Source organism: Amphiura filiformis, chromosome 2 (assembly GCF_039555335.1).
Source record: "Amphiura filiformis chromosome 2, Afil_fr2py, whole genome shotgun sequence".
NCBI classification, from domain to species: Eukaryota; Metazoa; Echinodermata; class Ophiuroidea; order Amphilepidida; family Amphiuridae; genus Amphiura; species Amphiura filiformis.
In genome coordinates this window covers 55,229,133-55,251,358 of record NC_092629.1, presented here as the reverse complement: position 1 = coordinate 55,251,358, position 22,226 = coordinate 55,229,133, and the positions used below count along the sequence as shown (strand labels likewise).

Below are 22,226 nucleotides of genomic sequence, written 5' to 3'. Positions count from 1 at the left end.
ATCCTTATTTACCTCCCTTTTGTGTAGTCATGACAATTGTCTTCCTTAGCTTGACAAACATGATTTTTTTTTCAGGTGAAAATTTCATTTCCTTTAATACTAATTTAAAATACTGAGTTAGATTTTAAAGGTGAAGTTGTAAATCTGAAGTTCAATTTAATTTAGTCATTCTGCTATGTGCGGTCAGGTTCAAGTTTAACTTACACGCGTCAGTGAGCTTCAGTGATCACCAAATACATGTAGTCTGCAGTATAATTTTGCCAAACGTTTATATTATGTGCAATTTGTTAACCTTGGTAATTGTTTCTATTGTTTGGTGACATTATATTATGTTGAACTCGTCGAGTAATATACCTACACCACACATGAAGTAAATGCTAATAAATGGAGGAAATACACTGGTTATGGTACTGTTAAAGTTAACAACAGTAATAAAGGTAAGTCTCCAGGATACTGGGTTAGTTTGTGCATGTTACTGGTGACGGTATTATCACCAAGTACTGTTCAGCACTATAGGACAGAATAACACAACACAATATTGTTATACAAGAAAATACAACCATTCAGATTGTTGTGGAAAGAAGTGTGAGATTGTCTACAATGGTTTGTGTTAAAGTTTGCATGGACAACCATTATATTATGCCTTCACTAAGAGGGCATTAACGTCACCCACCTAGCTACTTACACCAGCTAAATGTTAAGTACCGCTGAAGTACTGCTTCTACTACTGTTACTGCTGCTGCTACCATGTGACTAATAATAGTTCTACAACAATCCTGGAAAGAATGGTGCATTTGTACCAAACAATTAAATGCGTGCCCTATAAGTATAAAAAGAGGAGACTGAAACATGTATTCAATATTCGGCGCAGAAGTGATGATGTAACAGTATTAACTACCGTAGGAATAAGTTAAAACAATTATTTAATATATCGCCCTACACTACAAGCAGGTTGCACTTATCACCTGTGTATGTCTGCAATTATAGATTGAATACAATACCACTATGTTTAAGATCTTACAGGTGCGAATGATCAGCATGATATGAAAAATCTATAGTATTACGATCCAGGTCTTTATCTATGGTTCAATGCTGAGGTACCGTGTGAACGTACTAGTGCAGTGTGATATATTAAAAAACTGTTTTAACCTATTACTATGGTAGTTAATCTGTTACATCATCACTTCTACGGTGAATACGTGAAGCACTGCTCCCTGTATCTCACCATTCCCCCATCTTTAGGAATAGGAGGGTATTATTCTGTATTGCCGACAACATGGCTGTTTCCAAAATGTAATTGGGGGTATCGGGCGACGGTTGTTTGATGTTATCATTCATTAATTTTTCTAACAAACATTATATAATGTTCAATTCTAGACCTGAATAATACCAACAGCTATCACACTAATAAACTGTACATACGCATATATTTTGTAGCAATTTGTTAACATAGATTTTCATTTTTTTTTTTTTTTTTTTTTGGTAATTATTATTCTCTAAATTGTACATTTGTGTGCAAATTGAGGGCGCTATTTACATATATTTCAAATTTAAATTAGCCAAATAATGTGAGTTATACCTTACATTTCATGATAAAAGGGTTTTTAAAAATCCCCATGTTATTTGTTAATCTTTTTGCTGATGTTCTAATACCATTATACAAGTGTCTACCCCCTTTTCTTAAAAATGACTCGGTTTTACATGCCATCAAACAACCGTGTGGCAGAGATATACTAAAAGACAGGCAAAGTGTGTCAACATTTTTGTCCAGGATTGTAGATGCTACTTGCTACTCTATTTGTATATTGCGTAATTGTTGCGAGGATTATATGAAAATAAATTACCGTATCGGTCCGAGTATAGTACCACCCGTTTTTAGGTGAACATTTTTCACAATTGGGGGTGGGATTATACTCGAATTTCAAAAAAAAAGAAATTGAATTTGAATGCATTTTGAAATAATTAATAGAGTATGACATGAATACAAATTATCAATTTTCATATTAAAAATACAAAACATCTTGAAAATTTTTAGATCAACCATGAATGATCCTAGCATCTAGGTCTAGGTCCAGGGACACTCCAAAACCGAAAAAACTTTTTTTTTTTTTTTTTTTTTTTTTTACAATTTCTAGAATTTTTCGAAAAGTGTGGGGGGGGGACTATACTCGAACGTGGGACTATACTCGGACGAATACTAATATTCATTAGTAATAGAGAAAAGGAAGAAAATTAAGCAGCACAGTTACTTTGATATTACCGTTAGCTACATTAGATTAATATCCCTTAGTATCAGGTTTAATTTGCTATGTAATGTTTTGTCTAAAATTACCAGTATTAGCCATGGCTTTTTAAAATATGATTCAGGGTATGACTTTTTTTAAATTTGTAAACGGAAGTAGTAATAGATTTCACCAATGTAGTTGAATTCTCTTTATTCTATTTACTTGTTTTTGTTCCGCTTTTATGGTACATGCCTCCTGTATTCAGTTTATGGTACATATTACGCGGAAGTAGTTACCAAGTCCAATCGCCTGTATTAGGCTTTTCCCGTTGAAATCCATATATAATTGAAGACATGACCTTTTATATTTTTCGATTTTTATTATTTAAATCAATATATTAATATTATTATTGATAAATAACACTTTGATGTTTTGCAAAAGTTCATTCTTTAAATCATATACATTGAAAATGTGCTTGATTTATTGTTGTTAATGAGTTATGTACATTTTACAAAAGTGTTGTTATTTCAGCACTCTTTTTAACATAACTCAAGAACCACAGGATCTACAAAAGTATATCTGTGATATTTGAATTCTTCTACACGCTCGCTATGAAATGATCAATGCAATTTTTGCCAAACCTCACTACCATTCACAACCATTGAACTACCAAATCGCAGTAGTTTACAATTAGTTGCTAACCTGTATCATTACATGACTCTATATTGGAAATATCCACCCACTGTGTAGGAGATTAAGACCATTATCTTCCACAGGGGTGTATGGATGTCATTTTGAATAGCCCATTTACTACCAATATTAGAAACTACGTTTATAGCCATTTTCCAAGGTTTAAGTCATACGTACTGAATTTAATTTCCTTCTTAAAAAGAAATATTTCTTGTATTGGGAGGATTTGCGAAATGAATTCGTCGGCCGCAACACATAGTGGCGTACGTGAAGGACAAAATACGTCTCCGAGCAAAACATTTTTGAAGGATATGCTACTATCTAACGTTAACAGCAAAAACAAACCTTGGAAGACTCATTCGATACTCTGAATAGCCCCCCTACCCCTATAAGCTCATCATCGATCAATTATCACACAAGCTCCAGCTTCCGTATGCGTTTTGGTTGGATTTATCATTACACAGCCGTGACGTTAGTCACGGCTGTGTCTTTTTTCTTACAGGTTCTTTACACAGCCGTGACGTTAGTCACAGCCGTGACGTTAGTCACGGCTGTGTCTTTTTTCTTACAGGTTCTTTCTTCTTCTTCTTCTTCTTCTTCTGCCGACCATTACATTTGCTCTAGCACTCACATGCGTACACCGATTTTGACCTAACTTGGTCACAACCATCAATGACCATGCCCCTACATGTCATATGAAACTTGTGCGGTCAAAGGTCACGCAGGGGTCATAGAGGTCAAAAACGTGATTTCAACTCAAAATGCTTCTTCTCTCACAGATTACGTAGGACAGTGACGCCACTTGCACACATGCATTGTTATTACCCAGTGTCTATGGGGTCCTCACAGATTTGGGGTCAAAGGTCATTAAGGGGTCACTTCCGGTATAAAACGAAAAACCTTCACAAATTTTTATTTGCTAACAAAAACATAGGACAGTACCGGTATGTTCACACATAACTTGTAGTTACCCTGTGCATATGTGGTATTTTTTTATTTAGGGTCAAAGGTCATTAAGGGGCCACTTCCGGTATAAAACGAAATACCTTTAAAATACTTCTTCTCCCACAAATTACGTAGGACAGTGACACCACTTGCACACATGCATTGCTATTACCCAGTGTCAATGGGGTCCTCACAGATTTGGGGTCAAAGGTCATTAAGGGGTCACTTCCGGTATAAAACGAAAAACCTTCAATATTTTTTATTTGCTAAGAAAAACATAGGACAGTAACGGTATGTTCACACATGAATTGTGGTTACCCAATTCATATGTGGTATTTTTTTATTTGGGGTCAAAGGTCATTAAGGGGCTACTTCCGGTATAAAACGAAAACCGTCAAAATTTTTATTTGCTAAGAAAAACATAGGACAGTAACGGTATGTTCACACATGAATTGTGGGTACCCAATTCATATGTGGTATTTTTTATTTGGGGTCAAATGTCATTAAGGGTCACTTCCGGTCTGAGACGAAAAACCTTCAAAATGCCCTTCTGCCACAAGTAACATAGCAAAGTGGTGCCACATGCACCCATGCATTGACTTTAGCCAATGTCTATGGCCGTTTTCATATATTTTGGGGTCAAAGGTCATTAGGGGTAACAACACGGCTGTGTTCGTGGGTTAGACCACAGCTTAGTCTAGTTACACAGCCGTGACGTTAGTCACGGCTGTGTCTTTTTTCTTGCACAGCCGCCATCGGCGCTGTGCATTGTTTTTACCGCGTTCTTCTTCTTTGCACAGCCGCCATCGGCGCTGTGCATTCTTTTTACCGCGTTCTTCTTCTGAATCTTCTGTCAACATTATGATCAGCCATCGTAGCCACATGCTTTCAGGCATGTTGACCATACTTGGTCAGTAGAACCGTTTGGTGGTGCCACAGATGTCACATGATCAACTTCCGGTCAAATGTCATCCACTTCCGGTCAATGGCCAAAACTTGGATTTTCACTAAAAATGCTTCTCCTCCCACATATTACATAGCATCGTGACGTCACTTACACACATGCATCATCTATATCCAGTGTCTAAAAGTTGTTCACAGAATTGGGATCAAAGGTCATTAAGGGTCACTTCCGGTAAAAGTCTGAAAAATTTGTAAAAATATTCAAAAAATCACTGTCTTTACCAATTACATAGCAGAGAGTCGCCATTAGCACACATGCATCGCTACTAGCTAGGGTCTTTAGGATGCCTACAGTTTTGGGGTCAAAGGTCATTAAGGGGCTACTTCCGGTCAAAAACCAAAATTATCAAAAAAGTTTAAAATTTTTTTATCTCAAAATGTAAACAGACCAGAGTAATATAATCATCATACATGAATCAGTGTTACTTGATGTATGCATGATATTTTTATTTTGGGGGTCAAAGGTCATTAAGGGGTCACTTCCTGTTTTTAGCTAAATAACTTTAAGAATTTTTATCTCGACAACTAAACAAAGTAGAATTTTTTAATTAAAATTGGAACAATGCATTTTGTCGGTGTAGCAATTTAGCAAAACAAATGTTCTAGCCCCCCCGCCACACACACACAACACGTTCCGAAAATTCTATAAACATACTCAGGTCAAGGAGTTTATGTAGATCGATGTTTAGAGCACGCAACTGTTATAAAATATTCAAAAAGTTAAAAAAATCGAAAAATAAAAATAAAACTGATTATTACTGAAAATAAAATACTCTTTAATTTCATATTCAAAATTTTCAAAATCTGGAAAAAATGTAGGCCTAATAATTTATGTTGCAAGTGAAAAGTGTGAGCGGTATATGATACGCCTAATTTTGCACTTTAACAGCATATAGGCTTAAAAAGTTTACTTTTCGACATAATTGCATAATCGCTCCCCCCCCCCCCATCCGAATAGGAAAAAAGTTGACAGTATTCTCCAATTAAATATACAAACCGGAAAAAAAAGAACATTTTTTGTATGAATTTGACCAGTTCTATATGATTCAAAAACACAAGCTGGGAAAATGTAAAAAAGAGAAGAAACAAAAAAAAATCATTTGAGAAGGCTTCGGTGGGGTTCGAACCCGGGATATACGCGTAATGAAAGAAACACGTTACTGCGCGCTAACCGATTGTGCCACGAAGGCAAAGATAAATAATTGAGGTAAAACAACAAACTTAATGAAAAAGAAGTCGAACGTTAATAAAATAATTTAAAACTCTCATCTGTGTTTTATTTGCATGATTAACAACAGAAATCAAACTTTGTCCATATTTAAGCAAACAAAATACAAAACAAAGGCAATTCAAATTCCCTTTTTTTTTTTAAATGGGGGGGTACGGAAAACGCGCCGCCACGAGGCGTTCAGAACATGATGCACTTATGGTCCATGGCAAGCCCGATTCGACCTTTGTGGCATTAAACCCAGTTAACAGGATATTAATACAGTAAATCGATTCAGTAAAGCAAATAAGCTCATGCATTCGATCACTAACGACAACCAGCTTCGGTCGATTACCCCAGCGGCAGCGTGTGTAAGCTCTAATTTGCATAGAGGCTGTACGTGAAATTATTGATTGGCTCCAAACAAAGGATTTGAACCGGTGCACCGTAATCATGTCGCAGTGCAGTCCATTCAATCAAATGTTGTCATCAACCTATTTGATCGCAGTGCATTGTTATGTGTGTGAGACGAACTGTCGCGGTTGATTGCAATCAAACAAACGATGTCTTATGTATTACTTTGTTCCGTGATGAAAATCGTGATGTTTTATTTAATCACTCTCGAAAAAAGTATTTCTTTTGTAGGCCTATTACTTTGTTTTGTGATGAAAATCGTGATGTTTTATTTCATCACGCTCTAAAACAAACGATTTCTTATGTATTACTTTGTTTCGTGATGAAAATCATGATGTTTTATTTCATCACTCACGAAAAATTGATTTCTTATGTATTACTTTGTTTCGTGATGAAAACCGTGATGTTTTATTTCATCATCACGCTCTAAAACAAACGATTTCTTATGCATTATATTTGTTTTGTGATGAAAATCGTGATGTTTTATTTCACCACGCTCTAAACAATAATTATAGTTAAATGCATTTTAAGAAAAAAATCTTATTAAAACAGTATGTTGTTTAAAAAAATGTAGAAAGTGATGATGATGATGATGATGATGATGATGATGATGATGATGATGATGATGATGATGATGATGATGTCTCCAAAAGTGTCCCGGGTTTTTTTCTTGCCCTAAATCGTGCGTATCTATTAATAAGGCACTTCAATAATCAATAATCAGTCCCGTGACGGCCTCCACTAACTAGCTACTAACTTGGGTTATGGGCGCTGAATTTCATGTTCACTGTCACTTACTCATCAGCGAAGTACGACCCTTTTTCAACCACCTACAGTACCCAATTTCGGCATACTATGTAAGAAACTCATCATGATGATCGAACAGAGAGTACTTTAAATGTAGCTTGTACCGTTTTCGTGTGGCATTCTTCAGAAGTGAGCGGTCCGTTTACCAAAATTTTCGGTCAAATCTCCATTCAATTAACACGGGACGTTGGCTAGCTATGTCTTGCCCTCACTCACTATTTTACCAAAGTACGAATATTTCTGAGCATCTAACCTAGCTGTAATTTTAGGTCATGTTAGAGGAATATATTTGCTAGAAGTTTTTGAGAGTACTTTTAATATTGGCCGGTTATTTTTCACACATTGACGTTAACTAGACAAATGCCTATTCTTCTAACATGGCACGATTTGTACAGGTCACAGCTCAATGGTGAGAGCACAGTGTATTGTGTATAGGAAAACGGACAGTAACTGCAGTATGAATACATTTGTTATTGAAACAATACGCCAAGTTTATGCACGATATATCATGTCCGACTGCCTTAGAATATTTCAACTTTTATATATTTCCCTAAAATGATGTAATACAAATATTTGTGTGGAAATACACGCATATTATGTTCATATTTAAGCTTTTAGGAACTATAATGACGTTGCACTTCCGGTCCGTTGAAAGTAATTTGCCTCCATGTGATTTGAAACGACATCAGAGGGTGTCTGACTTGATTTAAATTAATTTATCTGATGTGATTTTCTATTTTTTTAAAGCCAGTTTCTTTGGGGGGTGAATGACTTTAACTCAAGAGACAGTTTTGTTAGTGTCTATTTTCTGTGATTCTTCAAAATTTATTAATCATCACAGCAAAATACGCAGGGAATTTAACTTCAATAGGCCTATATCAAAACAAGGGAACAATGGCCTATATCAACAAAATGACTATTGGACCCATATCTACATGTGGGTCGCTCATTAGAGATAAATAACACTTGGCTTTTTCCAATATGATTTTATAATGTCGGGGTCATAACTCATTTGTCACTGCTGGCTGTGCATGCTCGCGGTCGCAGGCGAACGCAATCAGATCTCGTTGCACAGCCGCCATCGGCGCTGTGCATTCTTTTTACCGCGTTCTTCTTACCTAGCCGGGACACCGGCTAGGTCTTGAAATGCTACCGGATCTTTCTTTCTTCTTTCTGGCAACAAATTTCAAAATGCTTCTTCTCTTACATGTTACATCGTACAATGACGTCACTTGCACATATGCATCGTCTATATCCAGTGTCTATAGGGTGTTCACAGATTTGGGGTCAAAGGTCATTAAGGGGTCATTTCCGGTATAAAACCAAATATCTTCAAAATGCTTCTTCTTCCACAAATTACATGTGATGGTGACATGCTTAGGTCATGTGACTTGACTTTGGTTGGTGTCTATAGGGTGTTCACATATAAGGGGTCAAAGGTCATTAAGGGGGTCATTTCCGGTCAGAATGCTAAAAATATTCAAAAAATCACTGTCTTTACAAATTACATAGCAGAGTTTTGTCATTAGCACACATGCATTGCTACTAACCAGGGTCTTAAGGGTGTCTACAGTTTTGGGGTCAAAGGTCATTAAGGGGTCGCTTCCGGTCAAAAACCAAAAATCATCAAATATGTTCATTTTTTTAAATCTCAAAACGTGAAAAGACCAGAGTGATATAAACTTCATATATGCATTAGTGTTACCCAATGTATGCACGGTATTTTTATTTTTTTGGTCAAAGGTCATTTAGACGTCATTTCCGGTTTTAAGCTAAATAACTTCAAGAATTCTTTTCTCCATAGCTAAGCATAGTAGATTTTTTTAATTTAAACTGTAACAATGCATTTTCTCGGTGTACATAAGGTTTTTTTTATATTGGGGTCAAAGGTCATTAAGGAGGTCAAAACGTCAAATTTGCCAATTTTTTTTTTTTAATTACGGAAAAGTAGCTGTATCTCAGCCTATGGAAGACGGATAAAGCCCCTACATGCTACAGTGATGCTCCATTATGTGAGATGTCCATAATAGCCGGTCAAAGGTCAAACTTTAAGTTAAGACTGGCATTTCCGGCCCCGGCTAGGTCCAGATCTGTGACCAGATCTAGTTTCTTCTTCTTCTGTCAACACTATGATCAGCCATCGTAGCCACATGCTTTCAGGCATGTTGACCATACTTGGTCAGTATAACCGTTTGGTGGTGCCACAGATGTCACATGATCAACTTCCGGTCAAATGTCATCCACTTCCGGTCAATGACCAAAACTTGGATTTTCACTCAAAATGCTTCTCCTTCCACATATTACATAGCACCGTGACGTCACTTGCACACATGCATCATCTATATCCAGTGTCTAAAAGTTGTTCACAGAATTGGGATCAAAGGTCATTAAGGGGTCACTTCCGGTAAAAGTCTGAAAATTTTGTAAAAAATATTCAAAAAATCACTGTCTTTACAAATTACATAGCAGAGAGTCGCCATTAGCACACATGCATCGCTACTAGCTAAGGTCTTTAGGATGCCTACAGTTTTGGGGTCAAAGGTCATTAAGGGGTTACTTCCGGTCAAAAATCAAAATTATCAAAAAAGTTTTAAAAATTTTATCTCAAAATGTAAACAGACCAGAGTAATATAATCATCACACATGAATCAGTGTTACCTGATGTATGCATGATATTTTTATTTTGGGGGTCAAAGGTCATTAAGGGGTCAGTTCCTGTTTTTAGCTAAATAACTTTAAGAATTTTTATCTCGACAACTAAACAAAGTAGAATTTTAAAATTAAAATTGTAACAATACATTTTGTCGGTGTACATAAGGTTTTTTTTCATTGAGGTCAAAGGTCACTAAGGGGGTCAAAAAGTCAATCATAAATTTAAAAAAAATTCAAAATCCATGTATAAGTTCCGATTAAGCTGTAATTCACCAGGAATATTCCTTATGACATCCTAAGCACTATGTAATATTTTTGCGGGGTCAAAGATAATTAAGGGATCACTTCCGGTTCTCACAGATTCGGGGTCATAACTCATTTGTCACTGCTGGCTGTGCATGCTCGCGGTCGCAGGCGAACGCAATCAGATCTCGTTTCTTCTTCTGTCAACCACGTTCGTGCCTCTAGCTCCGCAAGGCATTGGCAGATTTCAACCATACTTGACCCAAATGACCACTGGGCTTGCGCAAAACTTCCATTTGACTTTGACCTGGCTGTGACCTTTGACCTAGCTACAATGGTCAAAAACGTGATTTTTTTTGCTTTTTCTTAGCAAAACGTGACATTTTGCGTGATTTGCCACGTTTCGCCCTAGCTCTGCTATGCTTTGACCGATTTTGACCATGCTTGGTCACAAACACCACTGACCATGTCCCCACATGTTACATGACATTGAACTCCATTTGACCTTTGACCTGCTCACAATGGCTAAAATGCGATTTTTACTATAAAATGTATCTTCTTCCACAAATAACATGTGATGGTGACATGCTTAGGTCGTGTGACTTGACTTTGGTCGGTGTCTATAGGGTGTTCACAGATAAGGGGTCAAAGGTCATTAAGGGGGTCATTTCCGGTCTGAAAGCTAAAAATATTCAAAATATCACTGTTTTTACAAATTACATAGCAGAGTGTTGCCATTAGCACACATGCATTGCTACCAACCAGGGTCTTTAAGGTGTCTACAGTTTTGGGGTCAAAGGTCATTAAGGGGTCGCTTCCGGTTACAAACCAAAAATCATCAAATATTTTTATTTTTTTAAATCTCAAAACGTAGAGTGACATAAACTTCATATATGCATTAGTGTTACCCGATGTATGCACGGTATTTTTATTTTTTTGGTCAAAGGTCATTTAGACGTCATTTCCGGTTTTAATCTAAATAACTTCAAGAATTTTTATCTCCATAACTAAGCATAGTACATTTTTTAAATTTAAACTGTAACAATGCATTTTCTCGGTGTAGATGAGGTTTTTTTAATATTGGGGTCAAAGGTCATTAAGGGGGTCAAAACGTCAAATTTGTCAAAACATTTTTAAAATTACGGAAAAGTGGCTATATCTCAGCCTATGGAAGACGGATTAAGCCCCTATATGCTACAGTGATGCACCATTAATGGTGGGGGAAGTCTATAATAGCCTCGGCCCAAATGGTCAAAGTTTAAGGTCAAAAAGTTGAAAATCCATTTTCGGGCCGTCTTGTGTGCTATGTCGCGGCATGGCTGGTGGTCTAGTTCTTTCTGTCGACCACATTCGTACGTATAACTCAGTCACGGGTTGACGTATTTTAACTGAACGTTGTCAGAAGGACCGTTGGCATTGCCCGCACATGTCATATGACTTTGACTTGCATCTGACCTTTGACCTAGCTACAATGGTCAAAAACGTGATTTTTTTTGCTTTTTCTTTGCGTGATTTGCCACGTTTCGCCCTAGCTCTGCTATGCTTTGACCGATTTTGATCATACTTGGTCACAAACACCACTGACCATGTCCCCACATGTTACATGACATTGAACTCCATTTGATCTTTGACCTGCTCACAATGGCTAAAATGCGATTTTTACTATAAAATGTATCTTCTTCCACAAATAACATGTGATGGTGACATGCTTAGGTCATGTGACTTGACTTTGGTCGGTGTCTATAGGATGTTCACAGATAAGGGGTCAAAGGTCATTAAAGGGTCATTTCCGGTCTGAAAGCTAAAAATAATTCAAAAAATCACTGTCTTTACAAATTACATAGCAGAGAGTCGCCATTAGCACACATGCATCGCTACTAGCCAGGGTCTTTAGGATGCCTACAGTTTTGGGGTCAAATGTCATTAAGGGGTCACTTCCGGTCAAAAACCAAAATTATCAAAAATTTTCAAAAAAATTTTATCTCAAAAGATAAACAGACCAGAATAATATAACCATCATACATGAATCAGTGTTCCTTGATGTATGCATGGTATTTTTATTTTGGGGGTCAAAGGTCATTAAGGGGTCACTTTCTGTTTTTAGCTGAATAACTTCAAGAATTTTTATCTCGAGAACTAAACATGCTAGAATTTTTTAATTAAAATTGGAACAATACATTTTATCGGTGTACGTAAGGTTTTTTTTCGATTGAAGTCAAAGGTCATTAAGGGGGTCAACAGGTCAATCAAATATTTAAAAAAAATCAAAATCCATGTATAAGTTCCGATTAAGCTGAAATTCACCAGGAATCTTTCTTATGACATCCTAAGCACAATGCAAGAGCAGTTGACCCCATCCGTGACCCAAGGGTCAAGTTATAGGGGGTCAAAGGTCAAATTTCGAAATTGGTCCAATCGAGCTCAAATTCAACAGGAATTATTCTTACGACATTCTAAACATGTTAAAATATTTATGACTCCAAAGGTCAAAGTTTAGGGGTCAAAGGTCAAATTTCTAAATTGCTCAAACTTGACCCATTAACAGGTCGGCTTGTGTGTCATGTCTCGCATGACTTTCTATATAGCTCTTGTTTCTTCTTTCTTCTTTACACAGCCGTGACGTAGTCACGGCTGTGTCTTTTTTCTTACAGGTTCTTTACACAGCCGTGACGTTAGTCACGGCTGTGTCTTTTTTCTTACAGGTTCTTACACAGCCGTGACGTTAGTCACGGCTGTGTCTTTTTTCTTACAGGATCTTCTTCTTCTTCTTCTGTCAACCATTACATTTGCTCTAGCACTCACATGCTTACATCGATTTTGACCTAACTTGGTCACAATGATCATTGACCATGACCCTACATGTCATATGAAACTCGCGGGGTCAAAGGTCACGCAGGGGTCACAAACGTGATTTCAACTAAAAATGCATCTTCTCCTACAACTTACGTAGGACAGCGACCCCACTTGCACACATGCATTGCTATTACCCAGTGTCTATGTGGTGTACACAGATTTGTGGTCAAAGGTCATTAAGGGGTCACTTAAGGTATAAAACGAAAAACCTTCCAAATTTTTTATTAGCTAAATAAAACATAGCACAGTAACGGTATGTTCACATATGATCTGCATTCACCCAATGTATATGTGGTATTTTTTTATTTGGGGTCAAAGCTCATTAAGGGGTCACTTCCGGTATAAAACGAAATACCTTTAAAATGCATCTTCTTCCACAGATTCTGTAGGACAGTGACGCCACTTGCATACATGCATTGTTATTACCCAGTGTCTATGGGGTGTACACAGATTTGGGGTCAAAGGTCATTAGGGGTCACTTCCGGTATAAAACGAAATAACTTCAAAAATTTGTATTAGCTAAGAAATACATAGGAGATTGATGGTGTGCTCACACATGAATTGTGTTTACCCAATGTATATATGGTATTTTTTTATTTGGGGTCAAAGGTCATTAAGGGGTCATTTCCAGTATAAAACGAAATACCTTTAAAATGCATCTTCTCCCACAAATTACGTAGGACAGTGATGCCACTTGCACACATGCATTGTTATTACTCAGTGTCTATGGGGTGTACACAGATTTGGGGTCAAAGGTCATTAAGGGGTCACTTCCGGTATAAAACGAAATAACTTCAAAAAAAATTATCAGCCAAACAAAAACATAGCACAGATACGGTACATTCACACATGAATTGATGTTACTCAGTGTATACGTGGTATTTTTTATTTGCGGTGAAAGGTTATTTCCGGTCTGAGACAAAAACACTTCAAAATGCCCTTCTGTTACAAATAACATGGCAAAGTGATGCCATGTGCACACATACATTGACATTAGCCAATGTCTATGGGGTTTTCATATATTTTGGGGTCAAAGGTCATTAAGGGGCCACAACACGGCTGTGTTCGTGGTCTTAGACCACAGCTAAGTCTAGTTTCTTTCTTTACCTAGCCGGGACTGCGGCTAGGTCTTGAAATGCTATCGGTCGGTTTTTCTGGCAACAAATATACACATTTTTTGCTCCAGCTCGGACATGCTTTGACCGATTTTGACCTAACTTGGTCACAATCATCATTGACTACGACTATACATGTCACATTACTTTTAATGGGTTAAAGGTCACAGAGGGGTCAAATGAGCCAAAAATGTGATTTTAGCTAAAAATGCTTTTCTTCCTACATAAAACATCCTACAATAACGTCACTTGCACATAAGGATCGGCTATATCTTGTGTCTATAGGGTTAACACAGAATTGGGGTCAAAGGTCATTAAGGGGGTATTTCCGGTATAAAACCAAATATCTTCAAAATGCTTCTTCTGCCACAAATTACATAGTACGATGACGTCACTTCCACATATGCATCGGCTATATCTAGTGCCTAGAGGGTGTTCACAGAATTTGGGTCAAAGGTCATTAAGGGGTCATTTCCGGTCCGAGTCTAAAAAAGCTTTTAAAAATTATATCTGCTACATGCAACATAGTACGTTGATGCCATCTGCACTGACAGCATGGTCATTACCCATTGCTTGGAGTCAAGGGTTAAATTTTGAAATAGCCACAATATTTGAAGTAATTTATCCGTTTTTGCCTACAAATTTTTAGAAAAAGCACACCTTGTAGATATGTTCCTCCGATTTTACGAAACTAAAAATAAGTGGGACATACTGTAATAATTGGGTAATCCATAATTTTGCCTGTCAATTAGTGCCTGTCAATCATGAGATAAAATACTTGAGTAGCAGGGTACTCGAGAATCGTGACGCGTGAGAGATTAAGGTGGCGATTGGTTCACAGTAATTATTTGGAATTTTAAAGAGGAGGAGAGATTATGTGAAACGGAGTGGGTGGGTGGGGGGCAGTAAGAGAGGAACTTGGGAGGTAAGGGGAGAGACAAATGGCGGGAGGGTGAGAGAAAGAAGGAATAAGGTAGAGCCTATTATGGTTATGATGATGATGATGATGATATGATGATGATATGATGATCATGATGATGAATCATCATCATCATCATCATCATCATCATAAGGTAGAACCGATCTCATCATCATCATCATCATCATCATCATCATCATCATCATACCATCACCATCATCATCATCACCATCATCATCATCATCATCATCATCATCATCATCATCATCATCATGATAGGGAATGATGACGACCATGATGATCATGCATGTATACATATTAATGTTTAGCGTTCAATTTCCAATTTTTATGAACTTTTCCTAGACCATGACATAAACCAGAATCGAGACATACAATAATTGGAAAGCGATACCGTTTGGGTGACGTGCGTGCCATGTGAGCAGTCATGTAAACATACACGCACTGCACTTTGAGATTCACCGCCTACTACCCACTCAACGTGTGCTGATCATGCTCATGATACTTTGAACATAAAGTGAAGTCATTTAATTATTTGGAATTCAAGAGAGGGGAAAGAAGAGATTGAGAGCCATAAATTATTTGGAATTTAAGAGAGGGGGAAGTGGAGATTGAGAGAAATGATGGAAAGGGGAGTCGTGGAGGGAAGTAATAGATAAACTTGGAAGGTAAGGGGAGAAACAAATGGGGGAGGGTAAGAAAAGGAGCAAGGTAGAGAGGGGTTTTTAAAGTTACCCAGCAAAAGTCGCAATTTTATTTTAATAAACCTGAATACAATTAAGAGCAATTATTTGGAATATAAGAGGGAGAGGGGAAGGAGAGATTAAGAAGGCGATTAGTACAAAACAGTAAGTATTTGGAATTTAAGAGAGGGAGGAGAGATCATGAGAAACGGAGGGTGGGGCCCGGGGTGGGGTGGGGAAGTAATAGAGGAACTTGGGATAGGGAGACAAATGGCGGGAGGGTGAGAGAAAGAAGGAGTAAGGGAGAAAGAGGGGATCTTTAAATTACCCAGGAAAAGTCGCATTTTATTCTAATAAACCTTATAAATACAATAAAGACTAATTATTTGGAATTATAGAGAGGGGAGAGAGGGGAAGGAGAGATTAAGGTGGCGATTAGTACAAAACACAGTATTTATTTGGAATTTAAGAGAGGGAGGGAGGGATCATGAGAAACGAAGGGGTGGGGTAGGGGAAGTAATAGAGGAACATGGGAGGGGGAGACAAATGGAGGGAGGGTGAGAGAAAGAAGAACTAAGAGAGTGAGAGAGGGGATCTTTAAATTACCCAGGAAAAGTCGCATTTTTATGTTAACAAACCTTATCAATAGGCCTACAATAAAGAGTAATTATTTGGAATTTAAGAGAGAGAGGGGGAAGCAGAGATTAAGGTGGCGATTGTTACAAAAAAAGTAATTATTTGGAATTGAAGAGAGGGAGGGAGAAACGGAGGGGTGGGTGGGGAAGTAATAAAGGAACTTGGGAGGGGGAGATAAATGGCGGGATGGTGAGAGAAAGAAGGAGTAAGGTAGATGGGGTCTTTAAAGTTACTCAGCAAAAGTCGCATTTTTATTTTAATAATACAATAAAGATTATTTGGGGAAGAAGAGATTAAGATGGCGATTGGTACTAAACAGAGTAATAATAGTATTTGGAGTATTGAGAGGGGGAGATTATGAAAAACGGAGGGGTGGGGTAGGGGAAATAATAGAGGAACTTGGGAGGTAAGGGACAGCTGGCGGGAGGGTGAGAGAAAGGAGTAATGTAGAGGGGTGGGGTTGGGGTCTTTAAAGTTACCCAGCAAAAGTCGCATTATTTTAATAAACCTTAATACAATAAAGAGTAATGATTTGAAATTTAAGAGAGAGGGAGGGGGAGAGGAGCGATTAAGGTGCCGATTGGTACAAAACAGAGTAATTATTTGAAATTTAAGAGAGGGAGGGGGAGATCATGAGAAACGGAGGGTTGAGTTGGGGGAAGGGGGGGAGAAAGAAGGAGGGATTAAGGTGGTGATACAGGAATGATTATTACGACATTCTAAACATGAAAAAAATTATGACCCCAAAGGTCTAGGGGTCAAATGTTAAGTTTAAGATGAAAGGTCAAAGTTTAGCGTTTAAAGATCAAACTTTAAGACTGGCATTTCCGGCCCCGGCTAGGTCCAGATCTGTAGCCAGATCTAGTTACACAGCCGTGACGTTAGTCACGGCTGTGTCTTTTTTCTTACAGGTTCTTCTTTCTTTCTTTCTTCTTTCTTTCTTCTTTCTTCTTTCTGTCAACCATTACATTTGCTCTAGCACTCACATGCTTACATCGATTTTGACCTAACTTGGTCACAATGATCATTGACCGTGCCCCTACATGTCACATGAAACTTGTGGGGTCAAAGGTCACGCAGGGGTCATAGGGGTCAAAAACGTGATTTCGACTCAAAATGCATCTTCTCCTACAAATTACGTAGAACAGTGACGTCACTTACACACATGCATTGTAATTGCCCAGTGTCTATAAGGTGTACACAGATTTGAGGTCAAAGGTCATTAAGGGGTCACTTCCGGTATAAAACGGAATACCTTCAAAAAATTTTATTATGTAAGGAAAACATAGGACAATAACGGTATGTTCACATATGAGTTGCAGTTATCCAATGTATATGTGGTATTTTTTTATTTGGGGTCAAAAGGTCATTAAGGGGTCACTTCCGGTATAAAACGAAATACCTTTAAAATGCATCTTCTCCCACAAATTACGTAGGACAGTGACACCACTTGCACACATGCATTGTTATTAACCAGTGTCAATGTGGTGTACACAGATTTGGGGTCAAAGGCCATTAAGGGGTCACTTCCGGTATAAATCGAATTATTTTCAAAAAAATTATTAGCTAAGAAAAACATAGGAGAGTGATGGTATGTTCACACATGAATTGTGTTTTCCCAATGTATATATGGCATTTTTTTATTTGGGGTCATAGGTCATTAAGGGGTCATTTCCGGTTTGAGACAAAAAACTTTCAAAATGCCCCTTCTGCCACAAATAACATCGCAAAGTGATGCCACGTACACACATACATTGACATTAGCCAATGTCTATGGGGTTTTCATATATTTTGTGGTCAAAGGTCATTAAGGGGTAACAACACGGCTGTGTTCGTGGTCTTAGACCACAGCTAAGTCTAGTCTTTCTTCTTTCTGTCAACCATTACATTTGCTCTAGCACTCACATGCTTACATAGATTTTGACCTAACTTGGTCACAATGATCATTGACCGTGCCCCTACATGTCACATGAAACTTGTGGGGTCAAAGGTCACACAGGGTCATAGGGGTCAAAAACGTGATTTCGACTCAAAATGCATCTTCTCCTACAAATTACGTAGAACAGTGACGCCACTTGCACACATGCATTGTAATTACCAAGTGTCTATAAGGTGTACACAGATTTGGGGTCAAAGGTCATTAAGGGGTCACTTCCGGTATAAAACGGAATACCTTCAAAATTTGTTATTATCTAAGGAAAACATAGGACAATAATGGTATGTTCACATATGAGTTGCAGTTATCCAATGTATATGTGGTATTTTTTTTTTATTTGGGGTCAAAGGTCATTAAGGGGTCATTTCCGGTATAAAACGAAATACCTTTAAAATGCATCTTCTCCCACAAATTACGTAGGACAGTGACACCACTTGCACACATGCATTGTTATTACCCAGTGTCAATGTGGTGTACACAGATTTGGGGTCAAAGGTCATTAAGGGGTCACTTCCGGTATAAATTGAAATATTTTCAAAAAATTTTATTAGCTAAGAAAAACATAGGAGAGTGATGGTATGTTCACACATGAATTGTGTTTTCCCAATGTATATATGGTTTTTTTTTTTATTTGGGGTCATAGGTCATTAAGGGGTCATTTCCGGTTTGAGACAAAAAACTTTCAAAATGCCCCTTCTGCCACAAATAACATGGCAAAGTGATGCCACGTACACACATACATTGACATTAGCCAATGTCTATGGGGTTTTCATATATTTTGTGGTCAAATGTCATTAAGGGGTAACAACACGGCTGTGTTCGTGGTCTTAGACCACAGCTAAGTCTAGTTCTTTCTTTCTTTCTTCTGTCAACCTTTACATTTGCTCTAGCACTCACATGCTTACATCGATTTTGACCTAACTTGGTCACAATGATCATTGACCGTGCTCCTACATGTCACATGAAACTCGTGGGGTCAAAGGTCACGCAGGGGTCATAGGGGTCAAAAACGTGATTTCAACTAAAAATGCATCTTCTCCGACAACTTAGGTAGGATAGCAACCCCACTTGCACACATGCATTGTTATTACCCAGTGTATATGTGGTGTACACAGATTTGGGGTCAAAGGTCATTAAGGGGTCACTTCCGGTATAAAACGAAAAACCTTCAAAAAATGTTATTAGCTAAGTAAAACATAGCACAGTAATAGTACGTTCACATATGATCCGCAGTCACCAAATGTATATGTGGTATTTTTTTATTTGAGGTCAAAGCTCATTAAGGGGTCACTTCCGGTATAAAAAGAAATACCTTTAAAATGCATCTTCTTTCACAAATTATGTGGGACAGAGACGCCACTTGCACACATGCATTGTTATTACCCAGTGTCTATGGGGTGTACACAGATTTGGGGTCAAAGGTCATTAAGGGGTCACTTCCGGTATAAAACGAAATACCTTCAAAAATTGTTATTAGCTAAGTAAAACATGGGACAGTAACGGTATGTTCACACATGAATTGTGGTTACCCAATTCATATGTGGTATTTTTTTATTTGGGGTCAAATGTCATTAAGGGTCTGAGACGAAAAACCTTCAAAATGCCCCTTCTGCCACAAGTAACATGGCAAAGTGATGCCACGTGCACACATGCGTTGACATTAGCCAATGTCTATGGGCGTTTTCATATATTTTTGGGTCAAAGGTCATTAAGGGGTCACAACACGGCTGTGTTCGTGGTCTTAGACCACAGCTAAGTCTAGTTCTTTCTTTCTTTACACAGCCGTGACTAACGTCACGGCTGTGTCTTTTTTCTTACAGGTTCTTTCTTCTTTCTTTCTTTACACAGCCGTGACGTTAGTCACGGCTGTGTCTTTTTTCTTACAGGTTCTTCTTTACCTAGCCGGGACACCGGCTAGGTCTTGTGATGCTATCGGATCTTTCTTACCTAGCCGGGACACCGGCTAGGTCTTGTGATGCTATCGGATCTTTCTTTCTTCTGGCAACACGTGACATTTTGCGTGACTTGCCACGTTTCGTCCTAGCTCTGTTATGCTTTGACTGATTTTGACCATACTTGGTCACAAACACCACTGACCAAGTCCCCACATGTGACATGAAATTGAACTCCATTTGACCTTTGACCTGCTCACAATGGCAAAAATGCGATTTTACTCTAAAATGCTTCTTCGTCCACAAATAACATGTGATGGTGACATGCTTAGGTCATGTGACTTGACTTTGGTCGGTGCCTATAGGGTGTTCACAGATAAGGGGTCAAAAGGTCATTAAGGGGTCATTTCCGGTCTGAAAGCTAAAAATATTCAAAAAATCACTGTTTTTACAAATTACATAGCAGAGTGTTGTCATTAGCACACATGTATTGCTACTAACCAGGGTCTTTGGGGTGTCTATAGTTTTGGGGTCAAAGGTCATTAAGGGGTCGCTTCCGGTCAAAAACCAAAAATCATCAAATATGTTCATTTTTTTTTATCTCAAAACGTAACCAGACCAGAGTGACATAAACTTCATATATGCATTAGTGTTACCCGATGTATGCACGGTATTTTTATTTTTTGGTCAAAGGTCATTTAGACGTCATTTCCGGTTTTAAGCTAAATAACTTAAGAATTTTTATCTCCATAACTAAGCATAGTAGAATTATTTAATTTAAACTGTAACAATGCATTTTCCCGGTGTATATGAGGTTTTTTTTGTATTGGGGTCAAAGGTCATTAAGGAGGTCAAAACGTCACAGTTGCAAAAAATGTTTAAAATTACGGAAAAGTAGCTGTATCTCAGCCTATGGAAGACGGATAAAGCCCCTACATGCTACAGTGATACACCATTAATGGTGTGAGATATCCATAATAGCCGGTCAAAGGTCAAACTTTAAGACTGGCATTTCCGGCCCCGGCTAGGTCCAGATCTGTAGCCAGATCTAGTTCTTTACCTAGCCGGGACACCGGCTAGGTCTTGTGATGCTATCGGATCTTTCTTCTTTCTTCTTCTTTCTTCTTCTTCTGGCAACAAATTTCAAAATGCTTCTTCTCTTACATGTTACATCCTACAATGACGTCACTTGCACATATGCATCGGCTATATCCAGTGTCTATAGGGTGTTCACAGATTTGGGGTCAAAGGTCATTAAGGGGTCATTTCCGGTATAAAACCAAATATGTTCAAAATGCTTCTTCTTCCACAAATTACATGTGATGGTAACATGCTTAGGACATGTGACTTGACTTTGAACGGTGTCTATAGGGTGTTCACAGATATGGTGTCAAAGGTCATTAAAGGGTCATTTCCGGTCTGAAAGCTAAAAATATTCAAAAATCACTGTTTTTACAAATTACATAGCAGAGTGTTGTCATTAGCACACATGCATTGCTACTAACCAGGGTCTTTGGGGTGTCTACAGTTTTGGGGTCAAAGGTCATTAAGGGGTCACTTCCGGTCAAAAACCAAAAATCGTCAAATATGTTCTTTTTTTTTATCTCAAAACGTAACCAGACCAGAGTGACATAAACTTCATATATGCATTAGTGTTACTCGATGTATGCACGGTATTTTTATTATTTTGGTCAAAGGTCATTTAGACGTCATTTCCGGTTTGAAGCTAAATAACTTCAAGAATTTTTATCTCCATAACTAAGCATAGTAGATTTTTTAATTTAAACTGTAACAATGCATTTTCTCGGTGTATATGAGGTTTTTTTTTATATTGGGGTCAAAGGTCATTAAGAAGGTCAAAACATCAAATTTGCAAAAAAAAATGTTTAAAATTACGGAAAAGTAGCTGTATCTCAGCCTATGGAAGACGGATAAAGCCCTACATGCTACAGTGATGCACCATTAATGGTGTGAGATGTCCATAATATCAATCACTGACATCAAATAATAGCCGGTCAAAGGTCAAAC

At 37.9% G+C, this 22,226-nt stretch overlaps 1 protein-coding gene across 1 annotated transcript in view; it reads left to right on the top strand.

Moving 5' to 3' along the window:
* The first annotated feature begins 221 nt into the window (after nt 1–221).
* The window catches only part of LOC140146407 (myomesin-1-like), a 41,331-nt gene continuing 19,326 nt past the window's right edge, over nt 222–22,226 (top strand). Inside the window, exon 1 of the mRNA XM_072168247.1 lies at nt 222–437. The gene's annotated coding sequence lies outside the window, so the exon portion shown is untranslated. The remainder of the gene's footprint in view (nt 438–22,226) is intronic.